This window comes from Eucalyptus grandis, chromosome 8, assembly GCF_016545825.1.
Source record: "Eucalyptus grandis isolate ANBG69807.140 chromosome 8, ASM1654582v1, whole genome shotgun sequence".
Classification (NCBI taxonomy): domain Eukaryota; kingdom Viridiplantae; phylum Streptophyta; class Magnoliopsida; order Myrtales; family Myrtaceae; genus Eucalyptus; species Eucalyptus grandis.
The window spans coordinates 48,133,651-48,150,080 of record NC_052619.1 but is presented as its reverse complement, the minus strand read 5'-3'; positions in this window follow the sequence as shown (position 1 = coordinate 48,150,080).

The following is a 16,430-nucleotide window of genomic DNA, read 5'->3' as shown; positions in this document are numbered from 1 at the left end:
ATTCTACTCAGGTTTTGAGGTATATTCTTCTCATTATTAAGCAAGACAATTCAGCTTCTTTCAAGTCATTCCTATACTCATTCCTTATTCTATGGATTTCTCACTGCCAAAGAAGAAGGAATATGACCCGAAAGATAGTAGGCCTTTAATTTGTTGTATCAAGATAATCAAGACATGTGTGCTAGGTATTCTCAGGATCTTCAAAGAGACTTCCAACCTTATCCTGGTGAACTTCCTAAATGGGTGACATGGTGGGTCAATTTTACCCACGGGGTCCTTACGAAGAGGGTATGACAACAGCAGTCGATCGAATTCAGCGCAGGATAAAATTGAAGCAGGCCCATCAGGCTGCTGAACCTAGTTCTTCTATCATTCTGGTTGCACCTGATAGCCGTGCCTCCCCTGGTAATCTTTTGCCTGAACTGAGTGACCTTAATCCTTCCCTTAAAACTTTTATCTAGTCCAAGTGAGCCCAAGGAAGCGAGTGGCTACACCGTCAACCCTCCTGACAAGCCAGACGAAGGTACTTTGTCTAAACTTTTATGAGCTATTCATATTTCTTCTCATTTTTTGCGTGTCTTTTACTTACAAGAGGCCACATACTTCGAATTCAGATGAAGAACTATTAGCCCAACTATTGAAGAAAAAGAAGAAAATTCATTCCATCTCCCCGAAGAAACGACTCAAAGTACTTCCTGATGTCTCTATTTCCACTAATTTTGCTTCTTTAAGAAGATCTTTAGCAATTGATATTCCCCCACCTTCTATTTCTTTGGAAAAGACTCCTGCAGACGTTTTTCAATTTCTTCACATTTTTCAACAAGGCTTTTTGGCATCATCGACGATAGGGTAAAGGATATTTCCACTGTACCTACTCTCCTTCCAAGACCACTTAATGCCATCAATGATGCACTTCCCCCTTTACCAGAATTCCTAAATGTCATCGATGATGCGCCCACTTCCTTATCAAAGTCTCTTAATGTCATCGACGATGCTGTTCTCTTTGTTCCTATCATTCATTCTCCCTCAAATCACGGCGATCCAAATCCACTAACAATAGTTGTCCACTGTAAGTTTTATTTTTCTTGTGTATTTCGCAATGACCCCTTATTTGCGAACAACAGTTGAACCTGCTATTATGACAAGTAACACCGATTGCATTGTAATTGAAGCAGACATCACCACTGGCAATACTGAACATGCTGAAATCCCTACCACTCTGACATTTACTCATGCTCCAATACTAAGTATGCATTTTCTCACGTGATTTTTATCAACTATTTTTGCTGGCTAACTGATTTAATAGTCGATTCTATCTTTCAACTAATATTTTCATTGAGCTCTCCAGTCCAACTCCCGACATTCCTGCCATTAGCTCCTATTGTTGTTGCTGCCGAGCTTCCCAGTCTTGGCCCTGCTATTTCTATTACTGCAATTTTCTCACCGGCCTCTCAGACTGGAACCCATGTGGACAAATCTTCTCAGTCTGAGCTTAAGACAGTAACAACTTCTTCACTACTAGAGATATTGAATAGGGCAAAGGTGCTTTTAAACATTAATCCTTACGATTTGTCCCCTGGTCATGCTTCTGTCCCTTTGAATAAAGACAAGCTAAGACTAGAATTATCAAGGTTCATAGACCTTACAGCAGGAGGGATTTGTAGAATTTTGTTGACGTAAGAAACTTTTCACCAACTTGAAGATTTATGCAATCAGCTTAGTTTTGGTGAAATCAGTGCATTCCTTCCCCAAGAACTCAAGAGGAAGTTCCATAAGCTCTTAAAGGATTACCACGATATATTTAACGAATATTGCTATCATTTGGATGAGATAGACAAGCTGACTCCTCCCAAGAATAGCAATGTAGAACCCAGTAATGTCACGGTAGAACTGAGTCTAAATTTGACCAAACACAGCAAATCCCTTGAGATGGTGTCGGGAAGGATTAACAAGCTCAATGAAGAAGAAACCCTACTCATAAAGGCACTAGAAAATGTTCGCCATTAAAGGGAGATTGAGCTCAACCGGCAAACAGAACTTAAAGCGAAGTTGAACTCTGAACTATTTGAGGTTCAAGAGCTGAAGAAGAAAGAACATCTCAAGCTGGTAAACCGAGAGGTGCAGCACAGATTTCACAAAAGTGAGCATATATCCCATATGGGCGATCTTGAATTTAGAACCTTCCACCTTCAGCATGATATAACCGTTTTCTTGTATCCCAAGAAATGATCTAATAAATAATTTTTGGAAAAAGTACAGCCCAAGTGTCAAAACTTGACACGGAATGAAACTTAAGTGTCAAAAGTTAAGAAAGTGCCACTTAAGTGCCACTTTTCAAAAAAAGTGAGATACTTAAGTGCTATCTCCGGCGAACCCCACCGAAAATTCTACATGGCAATTTTTTATTATTTTTTTTTCATTTACGTGGCTCGCTAGAATGTTGACTTAACAAACAAAGCCAAAAATGACATCGTTTTTAAGCGGATTCAAATGTAATATAAAATTAATTTAATTTAATTATAAAAAATAAATTATTATTATTTTAACAAAATAATAATTTTAAAAAAAAAGGTGGGGAGAGGAGGGGCGGCGAGGGCCGAGCCCCGCCGCCGAGAAGGGCTGGCGATGGTGGGGGAGGGTCGGCCGGGTTCGTCGGCCCCGGCCGATCGGCGGCGAGGGCCCGCAAGCCTCCACCCATATTCGGCGAGGGCTCGCGAGCCCTCACCGCTCCCGCCGTCGCCGGGAAGGGCCGGCGATGGAGGGGGAGGGTCGGCCGGGGTCGCCGACCCCCACCAACCGGCGGCAAGGGCCAGCCGAGTCCTCGCCAAATCTAGGCGAGGGCCACGAGCCCTTGTCGAGATCCGGGGTGAGGTCGCGACCCTCGTCCCAGATCCAACAAGGGCTCGCAGCCCTCGCCGCCGGTCGGCCGGGGCTGGTGACCTCAACCGACCCTCCCCTCTTTGTTGCTAGCGGCGAGCGAGGAGGCGCGGCTGTGAGGGCTTAGCCATCTCCCTCCCCTCCTTTTTTTAAAATTATCATTATTATTATTATTATTATTATTTGAATTTGTATTTTTAAATGTTTTAATAAATTTAGTTTTAAATTTAATTTAATTAATTTTTATATTAAATTTTTACCACGTCAAAGGCAAAACAACGTCGTTTTTGCATTTTTAAGTCACATCAGTGTGCAAAATGACGTCGTTTTGCACTTACCTCGCCGGAAAATCGTTACATCAGCATTTTGGCCAGATTTTGACCGGATTGGCACTTAAGTGATCTATTTTGCTCCGATTTTGGCACTTAAATGTCACTTTCCTAACTTTTGGCACTTAAGTGTCCCTTTGTGTCAAGTTTTGGCACTCCAGCTATCCGTGATTCAATAATTTTTTTTATCATCTCTCTCACTACTATGTGAAACTCGCTCCATTCATGTCAAATAAGTTCCTATTCCCATTTTTCCACATTCACACGAGCTTCCTTAAAGTAAGGGAGACAATTACCTGGCTGGACTTATTTATACCCGACCGTTGTGTATTGATATTCATAACGTTTTTACTCGTCATGACTAACATTTCTTCCTCCATTAGGGTGCCCATGCTGCCGTACATTGCTTTGAGAACCTTCAAACATATGAAGCCTAGGGGTGATTGTCCCTTTCGTTCATGGATTACCATCCAAGGTCCTCATCTCAAGTCGACGCCGCCTCCACACATTTTTACTGAACACTTCCCTCGCCATTATAATAAAATTCTTCCCACTAACCACTTGTAAATTTGTATGCATGCTTGGTCATCGCCCAATTTTCGCTTCAATTCGTATCCCTCCTTTAATAAACGCTTTTCAAAGTGGTACAAGAGATTGAAGCATGAAATGTCAGGTGTATAGGAAGCTGCTAAAATTGGAGAAGCACTCTCCTTCAGTTGTATGTCAAATGACGCGGTTGAACACGGACTTATTGGTGGCCTTTGTTGCTTTTGGTCACCATCGACCAACTATTTCTTTCTGCCCACTGGTCCGGAAGTGATTACTTTTCTTCACATTTGATCATTGACTGGTCTATCTCCTCTTATGAATTCTTATAATCAACAAATAAACAGATGTCCAGACTTTCTTGAAAATTCATTTACCGATCTGTCATTCGATGAATTCATGGATCGGTTTGCAAGGTCAACTAGGCCCATTTCTTCTCAAGAGGATACAGCATTTTTGTTATACTGGCTCTGCCGCTACATCTTTTGTTTGTCGACTGCTTCCGTATCTTCTAACTTTATCGACATAGCATATGCTCTCTCAAATGGCATCAATGTTGGTCTAGGTCGCATGGCTCTTAATGTGCAGTACAAGGGCCTCACTGACGCACAGTCTTCTTTATTTAATACTTAACCCAGGCCATTCTTTGGCCCCTTGTGGATCATACACGGGTGGTTGCGCACATATTTTTCTCAATTGTTCACTGAGAACAAAATTACCCCAATCCATTGGTATAAGGCGCACACAGCACCAGTTGAAGTTGAATGTGGACTTTGGAAGGTTTGTAGCACACTTCTTCCAACCCCTGATGGGTTTACTATCTTTGAATATTTCCTTAACCGCCCACCTTCCTTGGAAGACTTTTCTTTTCACAGGTTCGGCGTTGACTTTCCTCACGGCTCCAATGACATGTCCACATTTTGGATAAGTGTTCTTGTCCCAACTGATCTCATGTCTGATCTTCATTTCGAGGAGCAATGCATTCCAATTTTCGAGGTATATAACCCTCATTATTGCGCCTGTCAATTTGGATTAACCCAAGGTATACCCTTACCAGTGGTTTACTCTATGAATTTTTCTCCTGCTTTGACTAAAGAAAAGACCGCCGTTCTGCGTTATAATGAGATTACTCGGCGTGTATTGGGGAAGTTTAAATTCTTCAATTGTTTTGGGTCTCCATTTAGCTCTGAAGCCTTTGATCAATGGTGGGAAGAATACAAAGTCTTTATTTTCCCATGTGACCCGGGTTTAGTGATGTCAAAAGTTACGACATATCCAATGGTTTTATCCCATCCTTTTACGAGACTCAGGGCATCAATCCATATCAAGAAGATGCCCCATCGACATCGATAGAAGGTCCAGCTTCACCTAATGGATACATCGACTACTTTATAAGCGAGCTAGAATCTCCTTACAACTTTCATTCTTCGGGTATACTATCCACTAACGGAATCTATGCTGTCGGAGCAAGTAAACCACCTGCGGAAAAGACTCTCCCGTCATCGGCAATAATGATATTCGAAGCAAAGGAGCAAGTCTATAATTTGTTGCAAGAAAAGTATGAGGTCATATGCGAAGCTCCCAAGATCGAGCATGAAATCAAATATTTGCTTGCATATTTGACCAATTTGTCTTACCCTTTACTGTGCCACATCTTGGAATTTGCCATCAGTGAATTTTATGTGTAACATCCCGGGCCCCACTGTGTAATATTGTCCGCTTTGGGTCACCCGCCCTGGCGCGGACGAACTGCCATCCCAGCCACAGTCTTTTCCCTCACGGCTTTAAAACGAGTTACACAGGTTAGGGGACCCAAGCCTTATAAGCTAACCAATACCTCCCTCCCTAGGCGATGTGGGACAAGAGAAGAGGCTATCACACTCTCCACCTCTTAACAAAACAACGTCCTCACTGTGGCCCCACAGGCGTCAGAACAGCATTCGAGCTGTGGTCCCACACGCAGTTGGGAGTCGGCTCTGATACCACTTGTAACATCCTGGGCCCCATTGTGTAATATTGTCCGCTTTGGGTCACCCGCCCTGGCGCGGACGAACCGCCATCCCAGCCACGGTCTTTTCCCTCATGGCTTTAAAACGCATTTCACAGGTTAGAGGGACCCAAGCCTTATAAGCTAACCAAGACCTCCCTCCCTAGGCGATGTGGGACAAGAGAGGGATGTTACAAGTGGTATTAGAGCCGACTCCCGACCGCGTGTGGGACCACAGCTTGAATGATGTTTTGTGTGGGACCACAGCTTGAATAGTGTGGGACCATAGCTTGAATGATGTTTTGTGTGGGACCACAGCTTGAATACTGTTCTGTGTGGGACCACAGCTCGAATGCTGTTCTAATGCCCGTGGGGCCACAGCGAGGACGCTATTCTGTTAAGAGGTGGAGAGTGTGACAGCCTCCTCTCTTGTCCCACATTGCATAGGGAGGGAGGTCTTGGTTAGCTTATAAGGCTTGGGTCCCTCTAACCTGTGTAACGCATTTTAAAGCAGTGAGGGAAAAGACCGTGGCTGGGATGGCGGTTCGTCCGTGCCAAGGTGGGTGACCCAAAGCGGACAATATTACATAGTGGAGCTAGGATGTTACATTATGCCTCTTTCGACTCTGCCTTAGTAGCTTACAAAACAAACATGAAATCCATCAAGACTGTCAAGAGATGGGTAAAGGCATTATCCCTAAAGGAAAAAAGAGCTAGCACAATCTTATGAGCTTCTTGAGACTTATCGTGTCAATGCCTACATTTCACCAAAAATTCTGGTCAATCTATGTTAATTAATCTCTAATCTTGAGGGCGCACGTGAATCAATACTCAAGCTCTTTCTAGCGATCTTGTTCAGAAAGACAAGCTCTTCGAAGCTAATTACGACCAAGAGTTAAAGCTTCATAACTTTGCTTTAGGGTTGAGGCAACATTTCATGTAACTTGCATGTCGCATATTATCTTATGGTGTCGTTCTTTCTTTTTAATGTGCTCCCTTCAATTGTTGGAGAAAACTTCTTTATTATTTTAAAGTTGACAAAACCTTTCCATAGTCTAGTTTGAAGACTTCCGGATCGAAGTGTCAATGTCCGAAGACCCGCGACTTTAGGTTCAAAGTTTGCCCACACTGACAGATTCCAAACTGAATGCTACTGAAGAATGAAGACTTATCCAAATGCAAGATTATATTTAATTCTTCAAGAGTTCAATTTGTATTGATTATGGATGGTTTTTTGGTTAGATACAACACTTACGCGATTGATTATCCTTAATGGAATCAATTCTGTTAATCAAATCTTTTGGAAGGCAAGTAAACTTGGAAAGAGTTCTACTTATGGAAACCGAGATTCTAATTATATAGGCGAACATGATTGACTGGCTTTCATCTCAATTATCAAATGGCTCGAGATCTCCTTGATTGATTATGTCCAACGGGTTGATTGGAATAATTCATTTGGAAAGTGCCAATGGTCGCGAAGGCATGAAAGTGTATTTAAGGTGGACTCTTTAGCTATTTGAGAATGTGCGTGAAAGAAAATTTTCAAAGTCTGAAACTTTATAATTCCTTGCTATTTCATTCATAAAGCTCAAAGTTGTAAACAAAAGAGATAAACTTTTGTGAGACTTTGTGCGAGACTAGTAGAGATTCTTCACTATGAAGTTGAGATTACACTGTTGTAAAATCTCTTTTGATTATTGATAAAATCCAACCAGTAGGCTGTTAACGTGGGAAAGTGGATGTAGGCTTGATCTAAGTCGAACCACTATAAACCGTGTGTTCTTATTCTCTTCCCTTAACTCCTTATTTAATTCGTAGCTTTATTTAACTGTTTAAGTTTTAATTTCATTCATAGTCTGTTATCTTCTAAAGGCAAATTACTTCTACTAAATTTGCGAAAAATTGTCTTCATACCTATTCACCCCCTCTAAGTGTTCATACTAGCCCTTTCAATTGGTATCAGAGCGTGTGTGCTTATTTTATTGAAGTGTTTTACTTCTTAAGCTAAAGATCTATGGTTATTTTTTTGGCTCCAAGTTTGGTTGAAGGCCAAAGCAACACTAGACCTCCTTACTTTGATGGGAATAAGTACAATGTTTGGAAAAACAAGATGAATGCATTTATAAGATTGAAAGATCCCCTGGAATGGGATGTGGTAGAAAAAGGGATCAATCCTAAAGCTACATCAATCTCAAAAAGAGGAAAAAAAGTTGTAGATACTGGCGAAATGACTCAAGAAGAATTAACCAAGAGACAAACTCTTGATGCTAAAGCTATCTCCTCTTTATACCGTGCCTTATCTCCAACTGAGTATAATCGAATTTTTTCCTATGAAACAGCGAAAGAAGTCTAGAATAGATTGCATCTTACCTACAAATGAACTAATCAAGTAAAAGAAACAAAAATCAATATTTTACTCGGACAATATAAAGCCTTCAAAATGAAGCCTGGAGAATCCATTACTGATATGTTTAGTCGCTTCACAAAAATTGTAAACGGCTTAGCATATCAAGGACAGCCAATCTCAAGACCAATGAAGGTCAATAAACTGCTGCGCGGGCTCTCCAAAGACTGGAATCATGTGAAGACATCAATTAGATAAACCCAAAGGATCATGCCTCTTTCAGTAGATGAACTTGTTGGCACACTTCAATCATATGAAGTGGAGCAGATCAATGAGGAAGAAGATCCTAAAGGTAAGAAGTCAATTGCTTTAAAATCTAACGATGATTCTAATTATACATATTCAGAAGATGACATGGATGATGAAGAACTAGCACTCATGATTAGAAAGTTCAGAAAGTTGAATAGAAAGGGAAGAAGATTCTACTGGAAAAAGCAGAGCTCGCAAAATTTCCAGAAGAGATCAACTGAGGACAATGAGATCAGCAAAGAGATAATATGCTTCGAATACAAGAAAAATGGGCATATTAGACCTAACTATCTTTTGTTGAAGAAAAAGAAAGAGAGAACTAAGAAGCATAAAAAGGCTCTCAAAGCTGAAACCTGGAGTCTCAAAGTTGAAACACGGAGTGACACCGAATACGGGAAAAGTGATGAAAAATATGCCAACATTTCTCTTATGGCAAATTCATAATTAGACTCAGACCTTGAAACAGATTTTGACTTAGACTCTGACAAAGAAGTTGAGGTTAGTAATTTAAAAATTCATGTTAAAGTTTCAAAGTATATAGATGAACTATGTCTTAGTCTCAAAATATCTCTTAAAATGATTTCCGAGCTAAAGAAGGAAAATTCTAAACTAAGGCAACATGAAACTTCTTGGAAAGAAAATTTTGAAAATCTGGATAAAATTTTTGTTGATTTGAAAGAAAATTCAGAGTCTCTTTCAAAAGAAAATGCTTTTTTGAAATAATACATTTCAAATATCACAAAAGATTTTCAAAAGGATCTGAAAAGTTAGAGAAATTTCTTTATGTACAAAGACCTTATTTAACAAAATTGGTTTGGGAATGACTTCAGAAACTATTTCTTTAATTGATTTTCGCAAAGTTAAAGAAAGAATTAAACAAAGACCTATAAAGACATTTTACAAAAATCATTTTCAATTTTTTTTTTTATTAAAACCCGTTGGCTGAAGTACTCTCAAATGTTCAAAGTGTAATAGCTCAGAACATTTCGAGAAAAAAATGTCCTAAGATTTGGAGACCTGTTAAAAGGGATTGGACGAAGACTATTTTTAATGCTAACTCCCCTGGATCCAAGAAAATATTGGTACCAAAGAAAGCTAGAGTTTTTTTTTTTTTTATGATTACAGGTCACTATCAAGAAGAAGATCAAATGGTATTTGGATAATGGCTGTTCGAGACACATGACAGGAGATTCGAGTTGTTTTAAAAAACTTGTTCAAATGAATGGTGGAAAAGTTTCATTTTGAGGGAACAGCAAAGGAAAAATTGTTGGTTGTGGAACTGTGAAGATTGGAAGCTTGACTATCAACAATGTCTCTCTAGTGGAAGGTTTGAATTACAATCTACTCAACATAAGTCAACTTTGCGATACGGGATTCAAGATTAACTTCCAAGAAGGCATATGTTTGGGAACAAGTAAAAACCTTTCTCAATCTTTCACTGGGCGAAAGCATGGGAATATTTATCTTTTGGATATAAAACCAGAAAGTTCTCAGTGTCTTATATCAATTCAAGAAGAAGCAAATCTTTGGCATCGAAAGCTTGGCCATGTTAACATGAAGTAAATTGCCAAGATCTCTTCCAAGAAGCTTGTTCGTGGACTTCCCATCCTGAATTATCAAAAGTCTGATTTATGCACTCCATGCATTTTAGGAAAACATGTTAGAAGTTCCTTTAAATCTGTAAATTAAGTTTCTACTAATCGAGTTTTGCAGCTTCTGCATATGGATCTCTTTGGACCAACCAGAACTCAAAGTATTGGTGGAAAGAAGTACTGCCTAGTAATTGTGGATGATTACTCTCGTTTTACTTGGGTTTACTATCACGCCACGAACCTCAAGCACGTGCACATCCCACTACAGTCAATAGAAATGTGACTTCCCAGGACATGTTGCCAACCCATTCATTTTTATTGCACATGCAGAAGCGAAACAAATCCCCTAATAACATTTAACTTGGGATAGAAAAGCAAGCAATCAATCACAACCAAACAAGCTTTCTTATAAACACATAGGTTTATATATAACACTGGATTGTCTACAAAATAGACAGGCTCAACAAAAAGGGAACTGTCCTAAGACCAACTAGTCAAACACGTTTGCCGATTCTTCGGTCTCCACCTCCACAAATGTCCATGGCTTCGAGTTCTCCACGACCGCCATCTAAGGACCTGAAAATGCTAAGCCCACGATGGGGTAAGATAATGTCTCAGCGAGTCCTACCCTCTAAGACCCGATTAGAAAGAAAATATGCCTCAGGACATTCTTGCCACACAAATAGGATGGAGGACTTACCTCGCCTCAGTCCTTTCCTGAACGTCAGTATAATTCAATTCTCAATCACACAATTGATCCAGCAATTCAATTCAATCATACTATCTATCTTTCCATACCGTCTATTAAACCAGTCGTTAATACGACAAATGCTCTCCAAAGCTGTAATATATATAGATCGTGCTCGCACAAGCTGATAAAACGATCTTAGCTCACCAGAAGCTGCCGCAATATTCAATATAGTATACTATAGCTCACCAGAAGCTGCAGTAATATATATGTATATCATAATTGCTTGCCCAAGCTGATACATATATATAAACCAATGCTCGCCAAAGCTGATAATTCAATAATAAACCATAGAACTGGATATACAATCCAATAACATCCAACGATTCAAACTAGTCATACAAACCAATTACGATGCCAAAAGCCGACATTGGGTATTTTCAAGTTAAATACTACAACTTCATCAATAACGCTTAATTCCACACTTTGGAATAATTAACCAAAATCATCAATCACTCAATTCCTCAAATTAAACAAACAATTAGCACAAACCGACCACACCTTTGTTACGATCAGCGCGAAATTCTAACGACCGGCCATCCGACAAAATTTTCGAAATTATTAAATAATTAAATTTAATTCCGAAATTAAATAATTAAATATTATATTACAATAATATAATTTAATAAAATAATATTTAAAAATTCGAAATAATTAATTAGGCTTAAACTAGATTACACTATTTAAACATACAATTAGCCCTAATTAAACATCCATTAAACTAATCACAACTAATCTAATTTACATTAAAATAATCTAATTTAATCACATAAATCTAATTAGACTAATCTAAACACTCCTTAAGCATAATTAACTCACTAAGCAAGGATTAGAGGATTAACTCACCCGATTAACGAGATGAACGACTCAAAACGACGGGGATCACGCGAGGGTCGATAGTCTCCAAGGCGGGCCTAGCTTCCGGGGTTGGGAAGCCGGCCAAAACGGGCCAAAACTCCACCGTGATACCCATTTTTCTGCTCACTAATCGCTGCTGGTTAAGGCCGAGAAAGGGCGGATTTGGGGCTTGGATGAGATAGAGAAGGACCGGGGAAGGTTGATGGGTCGAACCAGACCTAGGTGGGGCTCAAACGGTGGCTGGAGGTGGGCTGGACGGCTCCGGTTGAGCTTCCCCAGATCTGGAATGGCTACTGGACAAAGAAGAAGAACCAGCGACTCGACTTGCTGGAAACGGGCAAAGCGGGGCTTCGACGGTCTAGGCGGTGGTTCCAGTTGCTGTACGGCGGCAAGACGGCCTTCGGCAAGCTCCACGACGGCCTGAGGAGGTTGGACGATGACCCTAGACGAGAGGACAGAGGCAGACCAGCGCGCGAGCAGGACAGTAGCAATTGGCCTCGGTTGTCTTCCTTAGGCAAGTGACGACGATGAGGAGGTCAGACAGGTAAGAGGAAGCTTCAGACGGCTTCCCGGCGATGCTGTGGCTGTCGAATGGTGAGGTAGACGGCCGAGGACGCGAGATGAAGGCGGAGCAGCGGTTGGACTCGCGGCTGCACGAGATCGAACGCGACGGGCAAGCTAGCTGCTCCGGTGGGCTTGCTGGGCTTCGAACGGATTTGGCTGCTTGCTGCGATGGTGAGGGAGCTACTGAAGTCTTCTTCCGCTTGCTGGGACCTTCGAGCAACCAAAAGAGGAAGAGAGAGAGGATGTCGACGGAAGAGAGAGAGGGAAAGGAAGAAAGAGAGGGGGAAAGAACCGGTTCTCTCTCTCTCTTTTGTCTCTCTCACATGGCCCTCCATGACCTCACGTGAGGTCATCTTCCACTAACTCAAATCCTCCACAACTATCTTCATTGGGTCCAATTTCTTTTTCGCTATGGCATGAAATTTCCAAAACCTTGTACACTTAATTCAATCAATTCTCAATCAATTCCATCCAATTGAAGCTCAATTAAATTAACCCATGCGTCCTCAACCTTCTTATGAATTTTCCCCATCAAGTGATTCAACTTGCATCCCAAAGATTCAATTAAAAACAGCCCTCTGACAATCTCGAACAAAAAGGCCTTACTTTACTTTTCTGCCAAAAATCTCCGTTTGTAGAAAAATCTTCTAGAGATGAGTCGACGTTCCTAAAATGAATTATGACTTGACAGAACTTCTAATTTCTGTAATTGGGTTCAATTTCACGATTAATTTCAATCTGGTGTGACTTTAGCACATTCTAATCTACCGGGTAGCTTTTAGGAATTTTCAATGCAATTGACCTGTGGTTGATTATTTTCAAGCCACAAAGTGCATCTTCGACACATTGGCGACTCTTGGTTGTCGTAGGAATTTCAAGGTTTCAAATACGGACACAAGGTACCAAAACGACAAAGAAATCGGTGTAGTGCAGATCGACAAGAGTTGTGCAATCAAGTGGAATCACCCACATTTAATCACATGCCTTTGTCGAGTCGACCTATCTCCAGTCTCTAATCGATCTGTGCCGTAATGGCCCTCATAGATTAGCACGGTCGAGCAATCGGTTCCTGTTCAATTTCTCAAATTTATTGCGTTTAGATTCCTTAACGGCTTCACCTGATAGACTAGTTATCTCGTGAGTGGCCAACTTAGAGAAGAGAGCTATAGGCGTGAAGATGAAATGCTCAACTTATTTAATTGAAACCAGAACTGGAAAATTGGGATGTCACAACTCTTCCCCTTTCATAAAAATTTTGTTCTCGAAATTTAAACCATTAAATTTTCTTCAAAATGGTGGGGTATTATCGTCTCATCAATTCTACTTCTTCATTCTGCTTCGAACTTCTACTTCAAACTGCTATCCAAGATCCTCGGTGCTACCGAAACATTTACAAATTGACTAGACCAACTCTCGATTCCAAAAGGCTTAGCACTTGTCCAATTTTGCAAAAAGAGAGTTGCAAAAATTTTGGTTCTTTTTTTTTTCCACTAAGCGGCTAATTGTCGCGTCGAGGATTCGAACTCCCGACTTCGGACCATTTGATTCTTCCCGGGTACCACTCGACTAGAGGTGCCGACGGTGCTCCAAACTGCTTTCTTTTTCTATTTAAGGCCAAATTTCCTATTTGAACCCAAACGTGAAATATTCCACCATTTAAACAGTTCTAGCTCTCCTTTCTTAACAATTCGAGACGTCCCTATCCTAGGCGACATCCAAGGATGAATAGGACTCTCAACCTAAAAATTCAAAGGTTTTTGACGCTTAACTGCGTAAATTTCCCGGCGGTTCTAAGCAGTCCTTAATCTGTCACTGATATTTGCAACTGCGTCCACTGACTGCTAAACTAACTCTAGGCTGCAACCTTTCATTCTTTGATCTCAACTCAACAACTGAAGTTATGTACACTCTGATCTGCATTGCCTCAAAAGGAACCATCTGATTGATCTGCTGAAACTGGGAACCTCTGGTCTAGATCTAATACAACTCAGTCACTGTTACTCTAAGCCGATGGATTATTTGACGCACATACACTTATACATGCTCAATCAAATCAAGATCCTTCCGCACAACCACAGGGTGGGCTGATTTCATCAATCTGTCAATTACTACCTGAAATGAGATTATTACCACACTGACCCCTTAGAAGACCCATCACAACTTCTATTGTGACATGATCCCACTTCCTCACGGAGATATCGAAAGTTTACAAAAACCCTCTCGAATTGCAAAACCGTGCTTTCTCTTGCCAACACATCTGACACTTACGACCTGTCAGTGATATCTGTCTTCACAATGGTCTGACAATCCTGTTGATGCAAATTCTGACTCATCTTCATACTGTTTGAACAATGCCGAAGCTGCTACGATGAGTTTCCAATAAGATCTCTTCTCTTTAATCTCTATATCTTCAGGTACACACAATCATCCTCAGAAATCTGAAAATCAGTTCTACTCTTCTCGGTATTCTCTTACAGAATCTTTTGAATTTATGAGTCTGTCCACTGAAGCGTCTGATCCTAACCTGAATATATGGTTCAATTCTAAGGGTGGCCATAAAATTTGAAGGTGGCCTACCTCAGATTTGAAAACCGAATTTCGAACTTTCTCAAGTAAGCGTCTGATCTTAACTAGCATATGCACAAATGAAGACTCTTGACTCAACGCATCAGTGACTTCTTTCATCCTTCCAGGGTGATACCAGATGCCACCATCCTAGTCCTTCAAAAGATATGGTTCATAGCGCTATCTCATATTCAATTCCTTCTGAGAGAATAAATATTTTGAGACTTTAACGGTCAACGAAGATCTGGACTCTTTCTTCACACCAACAATGTCTCTAAATCTTCAGAGCAAAAATTATTACTACAAGTTCTAAGTCATGTGTTAGGTAATTCAGTTCATGAGGTCTCAACTGATGGGACGTGTATGCAACAACCATGCCATGCTGCATTAACACGCAACCTAATCCTCTAAACGACGCATCACTATAGATCTCGTAACATCCAGGACCAGACGGTATGGTCAGCACAGGTGCGGTAGTCAACCTCTTCTTAAGCTCTTGAAAACTATGCTCGCACTCATCTGTCCACACGAACTTTTCTTCCTTCCTCAGTAGTCAAGTCAACAGTGAAGCTAAGGCTGAAAACCCTTCCACAAACTTTCTGTAATATCCTGCTAATCCCCAGAAACTTATGATCTCTGTCACTGTAGTCAATCTCGGCCAACTGTTCACTGCTTCAATCTTGGACGGGGTCTATGGAGATTCCTTCTCCTGAAATCACATGACCTAGGAACGCCACACGAGTTAACCAAACTTGCATTTGTTAAGCTTAGCGTAAAATTCAAGAGTCCTCAAGATCTAAAGTATCATCCTCTAGTGTCTCTCATGCTCTTCAGCACTCTTCGAACACACCAAGATAATGTCAATGTACACAATCACAAACTGATCCAAGTACCCAATGAACACTTTATTCATCAAATCCATACAAATAGCTGGAGGGTTCATCAAACCGAACAATAATACATTGAACTCACAATTGCTGTATCAAGTGCGAAATGCCAACTTCGGTATGTCTTCCTTCCTGATCCTCAACTGATGATACCCTGTCCTCAAGTCGATCTTGGAGAATATCAATGCACAAATGCAACAAACCATCTTTCTTCTTCACGAACAGAAATGGCTCCCCAAGGTGATACACTGGGACGTAAGAATCCCTTATCTAACAATTCCTGTATCTGCACCTTCAGTTCTTTCAGTTCCGACAACACCATCTGGTAGGGAGCCTTAAAGACGGGCTTTGTTCCGAGTGCTAACTCAATCACGAACTCTATTTCTCTTTTTGATTGCAGACCTGGCAATTCTTCAGGAAACACCTCAAAAAACTTCTTTACCACAACTTAGTTCTCCTTACTTGGTCCCTCAACTATCGCATCCACTATAGTTGCCATATAGATTTGGCAACCTACATCCAGAAACCAGGTCATCTTCAGTGACGAATAACAGGGATCGAAGGTCCTTTCCAACTTCCAGTAATTCAAAACTTTCGTACGCTAACTGAACAAACTGAATTACATCACTGACACGATTCAAAACAGCAGAAAGCTACTCGAGCCAAATCTTTTTATAAATGACTCACAGATCATATATAAGAAAACCTTTCAGGTACAATTATAGTAAGACATTCATCTTCATTTTACTTTATTACAACAACAGAAACTCCACAACTTTCGCTCAAAATCCAGTTGCGCTACTCTGATAATAACTCCTCAAAAA